We start from the raw sequence: 10,906 nt of genomic DNA on the forward strand, positions 1-10,906 counted from the left end.
AATGCAGAGTGCAAAATGTAAAATGCATTTTCAGGGTGCGCTTCAATGGGCGATTTACATCGGCCGATAGCAAATTATGCGAGCAAACGGTAAAATGCACTCGATTACATTTATATTTGGGTTACAAGCCTGGTCAGCAACCCCCAAAAAAGGTGTTGTCCTTTTTGGCCCGCTCCCTCCCCCCCCGTCACGCGGCTCCCTGCAACTTTCACCGACGTGCCGACGGGTAGCTAATGGCCTTTATACTATACCTTACCTCACATAATTCCCCTCGAATGTTGTGATAACAACTCACGCGATTATCAATTTGACACCCAAACACTGAAATTGGCCAGAGGAGAGATCACGAAACGGTGGCCAAAACACGGCACCGAAATGTTCTTTATGGCTTAAAGGGGGAATGGGAATGGGGATTAAAGCCAAATGCAGCTGGGCGCATTGGCCAAATGATGGGCAAAGCAGCGGGGAACGGGGCATCCTAATTTAGCAACGTGGCACTGAAAAAAATACATTTTCTTTTGCAGAAAAATCTTTGCATAAAAACAATGCAATTTAAATATTGTTAGCTGTATTAAATATAAGACTTAATTAAACATAAGCTAAAATGTGGATTAATTAATAAGGATTAAATGCATTAACTATACCTACTTTAATTATATAACTTTTTTAAATCTAAAAAAAAATCTAAAATGTTTGAAGCTCAAAATCCATTATGTAGTGAATTTGTATATATACAAATTATTTTTTTCTGATAATTAATTTCACTCAGAACCGAAAGCCAACACCAGTCATCAGCATAAAACAGCTTTTACTCATCTGCATAATTCGAGTGTAAACGAAATTTTGAAAAGAAAAAAAAAAAAATTATTTATTCAAAAAGCATTTTCCTCGACAAATACGAATAAACGATTCGAAGATATGGCGAGAGTAAAAAGGAGACGGCGAGCTTAATTATGCTGTCAAAGTGGCTTAAAAAAGACTTTCATCTTTCACCAGACCCGAAGAGGCTACCAACCAGCCAAGGTCCAGCTAAGTAGAGGAAAAACGAAAATAAATTCGAATTTATAATCGCTTAATTACATTTGACATGACATGTTGACGGAGTGGCGAATAAAATGCTGTTGAATCTGTACCTCCATACATATGTATGAATGCATACACAAGATCAAGTGGCATTAAAGCAGCAGCGATTGGAACAATTATAACAATTTTTTTCTCGCGCTGAAGAAATTTAGGAAAACGAAATGAGAAAAGAGAAAACAGGAAATGAGATCTTGGGCCACGATCAGTAAATACAATTGGTATTTTTAAATTATATATGTTAGAACTTCCAGAAATAGTACAAAATAGCAAGGTGGAGTAATTGAGATGTGTCCTCAAAATTTTGTTTAATTTAAATTTGTATGTTATTTAATTACTAACTTTTTCAATGAGAGAGTTAAAACACTTCCATGTAAATGCATTTATTTTCCATTTGGGAATGAAATCAGGGGCATCTGCGCTCCAAATCGATTTACGAAAATCCACTGATGAATGTAGAAAACTCATTAAGCTGTTTACAAATCACTTAGCAAATTATGAAGTGCATGCTGCACACCATTGACTCCCTGGACCATTCATTTGAATTAATTTTATGAAAAAAGAAGGAGGACAAGACTGAACCATAAAGGAGTTAACGCGGGGTAAGCAATTTGCGCAGGCGCTTTTAGCTGAGCCGTTGACATTTATTGTGGTGTCCTACAAAAAAATGAAAAAATATATAAAATGCATTATCGGTGAAAAAAAATAAAAGGAGATGTGGAAAACAAAAGGCGGCCATGTTGCGGCCAACCGCAGAGTTATTATTTAAATGTGCATTGCAGTTAAAATCGACAGTTGGCTGTCGTTGGCCGCCTGCTTCTCTTAACCCATTCTCCGGAATGAAACCAAGCCCCCCTTCCAAAACCCTTAACATTTCGACTGGCACAACCATTCCCCTGACTGCTGACATGTTGTCATCAACCCTTTCGCTGCTCTGCTGCTGCTGCTGTGGCTGCGGCTGCGGCGGCGTCATAATTAATAAGAGAAATCCCTTTTCAATTTGACGGAGTGCATTTGTCATTGCATTTAATTTGCGGAGTACGCCAAAGGACGCAGGACTCCGGAAGTTTCGGGCCAAGCCGGGGGAGATCGTTTCAATCGTCTGGTGTCAAGTAGGGGCTGTTCCCTTCTGCTCCTTTCCGTTTCAATTTTCTTCCCACTTTTTTTTTCAGTTTTATTCAGTTTTATTTCGGGTTTTTTCGGTTTTCACACGATACATTATTGAAATGACCGCCTAGAGAGAGTGCTTCAGTTGGCAGCAAGGACGCGCGTTAAGGATGCGAGCCAAATGAAATGCGTTAATTGATTTTTATGTCGTTATGTTTGTCGCGTTCAATGGTATTCGGTATTGGAAAAGGGGTTTTTTCGTTTCCAAAAAACAGTTGGCTAATAGCCATTTAAGTGGCTAACAGTTGGCCTAACTGGGTGGGATGGGATGTGCGTGGTTATGGCCGATTGGTCGTGAAGGAAAGTAAGTGGCATTATAAAAATGGCAGATGTCAGAGTAAAATGGAGGGCATTTAAAAGAGATACGTTATTAATGGGTTAATGTATAACTATACAAAAAAAATATGCATGATTTTATTTATTATTCTTTTAATTGCATACTCAAAAGGTTATTTAAATAACTAAGAGCTATAACTATTTTGAGGATCTATATTTTATAACCTGAAAACTGCCAATGATCTAGAATTCGTTGATTAAAAGTAATGTGCACAAAATTCTCAAATGTCATATAAATTATATTTAAACTTTTGGACACATTTCATTGCTCCCACTTGAGACTTAATCGCTTCGATTGCCAAACCCAATCTATCTAACATTCATCTACAGCCAGTGCCCGTGTACACACCGTTATCTACCCATTAAGACAACACATTTATCTTCCAATTCCCCACCTTGGCGCCCTGAATTTCCGCTCATTTCCTCTGCCCACAAAAGCGATTGGCAAATTTGCAGTAAGCCACATTCATTGCCATAGGCCTACTTAACGCAGCAATGGCCCAAGGGCATTGCCAATCACTTGTGGCCCCCTGCATTTTCCTGTATCCCCCTTCTGCATTTTCCGCACTCCCCTCTCTCTCTCTTTTTCTGCCTCTATGAGCAAAGATTTTCCAACGGAAGCGGATGCATTCGAGGAGTCAAAGCCAAAAGCTGTAGCTGAAGCTGTTTGTGTTTTAAATTGGCAACGCGCTTTTGCATATCCGTTAGCGAGATGCATGATTAGATGGGGCTGAAAAGGGGGTTGCAGTGGGCGAGAACATGCACTGGAAAAAATTGTTCACTACGTAATAATACATTTTATATATTATATGTATCTTATATTATTATATATTTGCTTTTCAGATAGATTAGGTTAGTAATTAAGATTGGATTTATTAACCAATTTTTGAAATCGATTGCAGTGTTTTTTGGCGAGTGCAGGTGGAACAGTCAGAGGCAGGCAATAATTGATTACCTAACCATTTGGCTGCAGCATCAGCGATTGCTCAAAATGCGCAAGCGACAGCAGGTGCAGCGGGGCAAAAGCGACCGTTACCTGGATCCACCTGCCACCCAAAGCGCCTACCAATGCCTACCAATGCCTTCCAATGCCACCCAAATGCCGCCCCCTTTCCAGCTTTCCAGCCACTTTGCCCAGATGAGATTTTCAATTTGGCTAGGGCCCGGCCCGAAATGTTTGCGTATTAAATTTGCATGGAAATCTGTCTATATTGACCGAGAATGGCCAATGCAAATGTTTGCCGGCCAAATGAATGGCCAGTGAACACCCGTACAGTGGACACTGGCCACACGGACGGCGGACAGCTGAGATCGGCCATTGCACCCGGTGCAAATGGTGAACCAACATCGGAACATTGGACATCGAGAACATTGGACATCGGGCATTGGCATTTGGCTTCGCCAATGCTCTTTGAGCATTTTTAATACGCGTTTGCGTATGGCTTGCCGTTTGCATTTGCCAAATGTTATCAGTCCGGCCAGCGACATCATCATCCTTACACAGTAAGAAATAATGCAAATGAACTTAAAAATAAATATTTACAAATTTATTGGAAGCCAAAAATGTTATAATTTGCGGAGTTTTTATTAATATTAATATATTACAATGCAATTCAACATAATATTTTAATACAATTCCAGATACAATCTGATAAAATCCCATTCCAACTTAATATTTCAATATTGTGATACAATCCAATCATATTTTAAGAACGTGAATCCAGAAACTCCACCATAGTACAAGCATATTTAAATAAGCTTCAAGTTTCTTTGCAATTTCATTCAGGCTAGTAGTTTTGCTCAGTGTTTTATATCATCATCATGGGCTTTGTCACTCAGTCCAATGGCCTCACTTGTTATCGATGAGGCCTACGTCCGCTATCAGCTGTCAGGGTACAGTTGCGCCACCGGCCCCCTTCTACAACTGCACCCCCCTCTGCAATGCGCCACCCATGCAATGCCCAACCCCCCTTTGCCACACCCACGCCCCCCATTTAACTTAGAAGGGGAAAAAGCAAACATTTTACTTGAGTAACATTTGTTACTTTGTTTCATTTTATACTCTTGCTGGGAACATTAGAATTCACACAAAGTTGCAAAGCTACATCATAAGAATAGGTAATATAAGATGCCTTTTTCAATGCAAAGTAATCAAATTTTAATAGCTTCAATTAGCGACACATTCCATTCTGAAAACGTTGAGTGACTAAAGAAATCATGATTTCTTACTTCCGTTAAAGTATGAGTTATTCTTTATCACGCTGGCAGAATATTTATGTAACCAGGGTATGCAACACTTCGTTTCCCTCAGCAAAGACTCAATTTTCTTGTTTTTTTGCTTTCAACTGTCTGCAAATAGTCGGAAAAAGTCGGGACTTGGTCTCTGCGTTGATATGTGGACACATGTGGACTACTGGATGTCCAGTCCACATCATGTCATGTCATCAGGCGTCAGACTTTGCACAAACAGTTTCAAATTGATTATTTGCCGCTGCAAATTAAAATTAAGTCATTAAGTCTGTCAAATGGACAAGCAGCATAAAGAAAACGTAGAGGATGCGATGCATCACCAGCAGCATCGCAAGAGGGAATGGAATGTGTTAATTAACTTTGCCAGTGGATTGGGTTGGGCTGCCAACGGATCGCTTTCATTTCGAGTAGTATCGTGCTTTTTTATGTCCTGCACTTGACCGTGAATTATTTACAACTCACAGTCACTAAGAGTACAGCTTGCATTAAAATTCAAAAGCAAATGCATTTTTGTTTCTTTTTTTGTCTTATACATGTACATAAAGAGGCATTAAGCTGCAATCAATTTTAATTAAGCAAAAAATCATTTAGCTCATTGCCTCACGCCTTATCAATATTATTTGCGTTGCATTTGCATTTGCAGCTGCTGCATCGTTAGATGAAACAATAATATTCGATGGCTGACTTCCTCATTGACCCCGCAATTTGAACTCGAAACTCGTGCTTATCAATTTCGCTCGGTGCCACAGCCAACGACACATTTTCCACAATAATAGAGAACACAAACTAAGAGAAAACAAAAAAAAAACTGAACACAAAATCCATTGCCAATTTGCAATATTTATTCATTATAATTTTCCTATTTATTTTAATTGATGACTTAATGGCAAAAAGCCGAAGCGCTTTTATTGTTGTCACAACTGCAATTGCAATTGCAATCATTATGACAAAGTCAACAATGAGGTTCTGCGACCCCCCGCTCCACAACCAATTGTCATAATGCTGATAAGCATTTTCCATAATTGAGCCAGCTAAAAACTAGACAGCAAAACAATAAATCAATGAGTGTATTTTGTGTGCAAAATGGCGAAAGTTTTAATTATTTTATCAATGATTCTTCCACTGGGATGCTGTTTAACATAAAATATCTGTCTTTTGTAGGCTCAATTATTTGTACAAAAACTATGTTCATAATAATGCATTTTAATTTAGTGCAGTAATATTTTAAGCGCTTGGTAAATCAATTATTATTTTCATTCTTTTAAAGTACGTTAGGTTGTCTGTGGTTTTTATAAGCAGTATTAATATATTGTTTTTTTTTCCATCACCCCGTTCACCTGACCATCTTAGCGTCTCCCCCTTTCTGCTTGGAAAATAATCTAAATTTAGCATTATAACCGCACATATTCGCGATGAGCAATTAAATTCAGCGTGTTGCGTGAGCCTGATATTTATAAAACCCACAGTCCAACACCCCAGCATCATGATTTAAGCCGCAAATGAAGGTGGATCCATTTCCAACCGCTCACAAGCAGCAAGCTGGGGAAAACAGGGAAAACAAGGAAAACAGGACCAATGGTTGAGTGATGAGGGGATAACAGGGACAGTGCGGTCTGCCTAGAATGGACGGGGGGTGCAAAGGGTGAAATTCAATTACATGTTTGTGGCATGCCGCAATGCTCAATAATGCAGTTAATATTGACAGCAAATGTGGAGTGGAAAATGGTTGGTGGAGAAGTCAGGTTGTCTCTATGTTTTTCCCCAGCAAACATACGGTCTGCTGCATCTAATTCAATTTTCAAAACCCGAAAATGCTGTTGACCCAACTGCGTTGAAGGGTTGATCATACAACCCCACCATCCCAATCCACAACTTACCCCAATGAGCAATGCCGCCCACAGAGTGTTTATAAGTTTTTGGCTATTTGACTGCCTGTTTGTTGCCTGTTTGCTGTGTGTGTATGTGTATGTGTATGTGTGTGTGTATGTGTGTGTGTGTCTATGGTCCGAAATGGAATTTTGTTAGCTAATTGAATTTCAGTTGCAACTCATTTGCCATGCACAGTCCGAAGGAGAGGAGTAGAAAAGGGAGGGGGCTTTCGGTTTGGCTTTTGGCCATTTAATTGCTGTTTTAATTTTGCAAAACAACATCGGCACCCGTTTTTGGCACAAAAAAGGCAACGAATCGCTTTTGGGACAAAGAGTTTTTGGTGCGTTGTTGCTTTTGCTATCGATCAAGTTGGAGACAAAAAATAATAGCAACTACAACACACATTATGTTGATTAATGAAACAAAAACACCCACAAGGCAAATAATAAAAATCAACAAAAAAACGCCACAAATGTTAAATACAAGAAACAGGAAGTTTATTGAGATAGAGTATCAACTTAAAATAACACTTGTAAATTTAAAAATAAATAAAAATGTGCTCTTATTGACTTTAAAAATATTTTGTATTATATATGGGGTTTTAGTTTAAAAATTAATTCAAATTCAAGTTGCTATCAATTAATTAGGGAATAGTTAGGATTCCAAGTCTAGAAATAATGGAAAAAGTTTTATAATTTAGTTATCCTAATAAGAGTTATTTTCCGAAGACCGAAAATAAGTAACCAAGTTGTTAAAAATCCGAAATAAACGTGGGTGAGCCTGTAAACTCAAAAGAGTTACTGTAGTAAAAAAATTGATTTAAATACGCGTGACATGCGCCTGACTTTTGCACTATGCACGCGCCGCCGCAGAAAAAATACAACCAAAGTAGGCAAGAAGTAAAAAAATAATATGAAATAGGTCCCAATAAAGCCAACAAAACCACAACTGTCCCGCCTTCCAAACCCCTACATTATCCCACAGCTCCATCCCCTCTCTACTAAACCCAGTTCCCTCCTTATCCTCACAGACTTTCAGTCAGCACAGAGCTTAGCACAGTTTGCGTTTTGGGCACACACAACTCACTCGCATCGTGTGATTATTTTGGATTTTAGATTTTATACATATTCGTGCACAGTGAAGAAAAATTAAGACTTAACAAATAAACACGTACTCGAAAAAGTGAGAGATACATATTGTATATTGGTAGCATTCGTATATTTTTTGAAACTTTATAATATGATTTTGATAATATACTCCTACATTGTATATATAAATTTCTATCTGTCCGTATATTTGTTTGTCCGTATGCTCTTAAACCATTATGTCCGTATGTTCATTTGATTCTTAAAACACGTAGCTGCTAGAAAATGTCTGTGAAAATCATAAAAATATATAAGTTGTTTTTCAAAAGTTTTTCTTATTAAAACTACATGTTGTGCTTGGATCTACTCTTTTTAGAAAACTTTAGAATTTTTATGGCATTTAGTCCCATTTTTCCCTGTGCATTTTGAATATTTATTCAGTGTGATTTTTTTTATTTTTTCCTCAGCTGAGCCTGAGCGCATGATTCATGCTGTGATTTCCTGAAAAAAAAAACGAAAAGTACAAAAAGCGAAAATCTTTGCCGCAGCTTTAGACGCGAAGTCAGCCTCAGCTTTGGCCAACAACAAACAAAATTGACGTGACTATGACATGACGCGATGGTTGTTGTAGTCTTTCGTTGTTGTTGTTGGTGTTGCTGCTGTTGTGGTTGTTGATTCAGTTGTTGTTGCTGCTGCCCGCCTGGGCATTATTATTTGCAATTGCCGTTTGCTGGCTTTGCCCGTTCTAGTTGCTATTGCTGATTGCCATTGTCTGCCGAAAAAGCAGTAAGCTCCAGCGGAAAAAAGGAGGAAAATAAATGTATACAAAAAAAAAAAAAAATAAAGAGCTGGCACAGCTTCGTCCAGCAGCAAAACACAAACAACAATCGCTCCGTCTACGTCGCTTTTTGATTGTGTTGCTCGGTTTGATTGAAGCCTTTCACTCCATGCTCCATGCAAGGCAATTGTCGTTGATGCTGCTGCTTTTCGTTTTGTAGTTTTATTATTAAAATTACCAGCAGCACTAGCAACAACAACAACAACAACAATAACGACATCAACAACACCACCATCAGTTCTTTAGCTACTAAACATAACTTAACGTCTATGAAACAAATAACGAAATGCTGCAGCAAGAACAGCCACTGAAATTGATGTCAATATAATGGCAAAATAATGGCATAGCTTCACTATATCTTTCCGACTGCCGATCACCGGACTGGTGATCGGTGGTAGGAAAACACTTGACAAAAAAGTTTATAGTTAGAAATAGTAGTAGTTTATCTTACATTTTAATAAGCTGAATAAATAAGACGTGAAATGTAATGGGGTTTTCTGTCTTACAATTTAAAGGTATCATGATAAGTACAGATTCTTGGATTATTATTCTTTAGTGTAAAACATGTGTAAAATATTTTCAATGAAAGAAAATTATTTTTTATATAATAAATAATTCGCCACGTTAAAAAGGCGCCTTGCTGTCTTGGGAGTCTTCATTTTGGCTCAGTGTACCGACTAGTATTGATGACGCTGATTGCTGACTTGGCCGACACGTTGCTGGTCTTTGACGTTTTCTAAAATGATTGCAACGAATTACACACAACAACCAGCCACAACCGAGTGCCGAGCAAAACCTTTCATAAAAACAATGCCAATGCTGACATCGAATCAATGTAACTACCAGGCTAAGTTAAGACTCCACTCCACTCCAATCCAATCGGCAATCCACTCCAATCGACGACTCCAACTCCAACTTGGCCAAAAGGAAGGAAAGAGAGTGCAGCACAATAGCAAAAAAAAAATACAAACTAAATAAAACAAAACAAAACAGACGGCACATTAAACATGCATCCTGTCTGTGCCAAGGTTGCCGCATTTGCCGCTCTGCAACTCTGGCAACAACTTGGCTGAAAAAGCGAACCTCAGAGAGATATACTTTGCCACCAACGCCGACGCGAAGAAGCAGGTGTTACCAACAATTACTTTGCACACGGCTGGCTGGCTGGCTGACTGGCTGCTCCCTCGCAGATGAAGACAAAACAACAAAAAAAAAAAAAAAAATACTTGAAAAAAACTCCAACTGCAACACCGGCAACAACAGCATGTTGCTGCTGCTGCTGCTGCGCCAGTTGTTGTTTACAACTAGACAGGCTCTAGAGCTAGACTCTGGGTTTCTACCCTGGCGGATGCTGGCGCATATTAAGCGCAAACTATTAAAAATAAATCATGGCACAGTATCAAGATCGGGCAACGACGAAGACCCGCTCTTGGATGTTGCATGTGCTGCATGTTGCCGCTTGTATGTCGCTGCATGTTGCTGCTGTTGTGGCCAAGCGCCGTGCGGCGCTTTTGCATGCCACTGCTGACTGCACTGAAAGGAAATAGATATTCGTTTGGGTTGTGCTTATAAATTGCGAAATATGTGGACAATTTTAAAAGTCAAGCAATAATCTTTGCAATTAATAGAATATTTGTTATAAGGTATTTATACTTTATACACTTTATGTTATTTGCTTTCAGTAAATGTCATATATTTAATTTTCCAAGTGTACTGACCGCTGTCCACCTTCAGGAAAGGAGAATGCTGGTTGGTAAAACTCCGATATTGGAGTTGCCAATAATGTCATTGTGCTGCAACTGCCATGCCAAAAGACAGCCAGCAATGCCCCGGGTGGACTATGTGGAGCAGTTGTTAAAGGACAAACAAAGGGACAAATGATTGTTGCTGCCGTTGCAGCGGCATCCACATGTGGCAGATCGTACACTTGAAGAAATGCAAATGGGAAATCGCAATGTCAACACTGAGATTGCCCAATGAATGAAGAGTTATTGGCGTGGGCACAAGGATTTTATTGACATTAATTCCATCTAAATTTGCATTTCAATCTTGCTGTTTAAGATGTTAACATGTTACTTTTTCCCCAGCGTATTCGCAGATTGCCGGGGGAGTTAAGAAGCAAGCTAGTTAAAGCTTATGTAGCTAGAGAACTTGGGTTTGCTGTTGTGAAGGGGCAGATATTGGTGCAGAATACAGACTGATAAGTGAATCATTGCGATGTTCGCTGCAGCAAAAGGGTCGCAACTAGATTGGAGTCGCTTTTTACCATGATAAATAAACA

This window comes from Drosophila yakuba, chromosome 3L (assembly GCF_016746365.2).
Source record: "Drosophila yakuba strain Tai18E2 chromosome 3L, Prin_Dyak_Tai18E2_2.1, whole genome shotgun sequence".
Classification (NCBI taxonomy): Eukaryota; Metazoa; Arthropoda; class Insecta; order Diptera; family Drosophilidae; genus Drosophila; species Drosophila yakuba.